Source organism: Sinocyclocheilus grahami, unplaced genomic scaffold (genome assembly GCF_001515645.1).
Source record: "Sinocyclocheilus grahami isolate Dianchi unplaced genomic scaffold, SAMN03320097.WGS_v1.1 scaffold5.1, whole genome shotgun sequence".
Lineage (NCBI taxonomy): Eukaryota > Metazoa > Chordata > Actinopteri > Cypriniformes > Cyprinidae > Sinocyclocheilus > Sinocyclocheilus grahami.
Genome location: NW_015505184.1, coordinates 5,872,884 through 5,874,985, shown reverse-complemented (window position 1 = coordinate 5,874,985; position 2,102 = coordinate 5,872,884). Strand labels below are relative to the sequence as shown.

Below are 2,102 nucleotides of genomic sequence, written 5' to 3'. Positions count from 1 at the left end.
TATTTATTAACATAGTATTTCTACTATACTTTTTAGAAATATACTGATAGTGTGCTTGTGTTTAGCATAGTCCTTAAAAGTGTAACTAAGCATAATTACCAAAGTATTTCTAGTATACTTTTTATAAGTACGTTAAAAGTATGATTCTGTTTAGCATATTTCTTAGAAGTATAACTAAGCATATATTTAATACAAAAGTACTTCTAGTATACTTTTTAGAAACATATTAAGAATTGGGTTTGTATTATAAACACACTACTTGAATTTCAAGTATATTTTTAATACATTTAATACTACGTCTTTTTCACCTGGGTCATTTCAGTTGTCTGACTCTTTTTGGCTAAATAGCTATAGCCATACCAATTCATTTGAGTGTGTATAATTGTGTATATTTGTGTGAGTGTGTGTTTGAGTGTATGTGTCTGTTTTGCACTCTTGATGTTTTAGAGTGTAACCCCTTCCTTGCTGTCCACTTTTTTACTGCATTGTGGTTGAATTATTGCTTTTATTTGACATACAGTATTTGCTGTGTTACAGTCACACCAGTTTAAAGTTGTGTGTGTGTGTGTGTGTGTGTGTATAAGTGTGTGTACGCACGTGTGTGTGAGTGGATGTGTTGGTTTTGCACTCTTGATGTTTTAGAGTTTCACCCTGTCATTAGTGTTTACTTTTTTCTGCATTGTGTCAGATTTGTGTACACACAAAAATTCTCCGAATTTTTCTGTTTTTGTCGATTTCCTATCAATTTCCTATGGTCAGTCGTTTTTGACTGAAGACCACAAGTGTGACTATTTTTTTTTACGACCACTTAGCCTGCTTGAAACATGCCCTCAATTTTTTTTGTGTTCACATTCCAAATGCCATAAAAGTCACCAAGTTTCATATCATTCCGATGAAGCTGTGATTTAAAAAAAATCAAAACAGAAAATGTTTTGGTCAAAAGTGACCGAAGAGCACCAGAGGGTTAAAAGAGTTTCTATTATGTTGAAGTTTATTGTGGTTACCAGTGTGCTGAAGAGTAGTGCTTGTGGATAGGTTGATGGTGGCAAGATAAATGCATTGATTTTAAGCAGTGGCTACACCATATCTTACTTAGTCTGATTTGTTAGGCTTTATGTTAAACAAATTACATTTAGCATGTGCTGTGTTAGCTGTTGATTTTAACTGCAATAAATGAGATTAACTGGTTCCAAGGGCACAACTCAAATATTTGAAGCCACTTAATATTTTGTTTATGGTACAAATTAAGTTCTCCAACTCAATGTAGTGTTAGATGAACATAATTTCATTAGTTGTCATAACTCAAAAACATTGATGCAAACGGTTGCTGTTTAAAGGCTTTAATTTCTTTTAGATCAAAAATCTTTTACATACCCACATAAAGACACACACACACACACACACACACAAAAAACATGTTGGGTTTCCATGTTTTATGGGAACATTCCATAGACATAATGGTTTTTATACAAACTTCTATTGCCCTACACCAACCCTACCCCTTACAGGAAACTTTGTGCATTTTTAGGTTTTCAAAAAATGTCCCCACAAGGATTTCAGATATTTCCATCTTTGTGGGGACATTTTGTCTCCATAATGTAGGGTTTACCAGGACCACACACGACATACACAACACAACTTCATATAAATAAAATCGAATCAAATGTGATGATTGACATAGGGAATGCCTATTTCCACAAGCACTAAGGGAAGTTGTGGCCTAATGGTTAGAGAGTCGTAACCCAAAGGTTGTGGGTTCGAGTCTCGTACTGGCAGGGATTGTAGGTGGGGGGAGTGAATGTACAGCGCTCTCTCCCACCTTCAATACCACGACTGAGGTGCCCTTGAGCAAGGCACCGAACCCCCAACTGCTCCCCGGGCGCCGCAGCAAAAAAAAAAAGGCTGCCCACTGCTCCGGGGGTGTGTTCACGGTGTGTGTTCACGGTGTGTGTTCACTGCTGTGTGTGTGTGCACTTTGGATGGGTTAAATGCAGAGCACTAATTCCGAGTATGGGTCACCATACTTGACCTCACGTCACTCACTCACTCACTTTTTTTTTTTTTCCAATAAATAATAATAGTCCTGTGTATATATATATATA

The 2,102-nt window shown here is 36.4% G+C and overlaps 1 protein-coding gene across 1 annotated transcript in view; it reads left to right on the top strand.

Moving 5' to 3' along the window:
• LOC107585310 (serine/threonine-protein kinase OSR1-like) overlaps nt 1-2,102 on the top strand; it is an 11,820-nt gene that overhangs the window by 2,741 nt on the left and 6,977 nt on the right. The window lies entirely within an intron of this gene.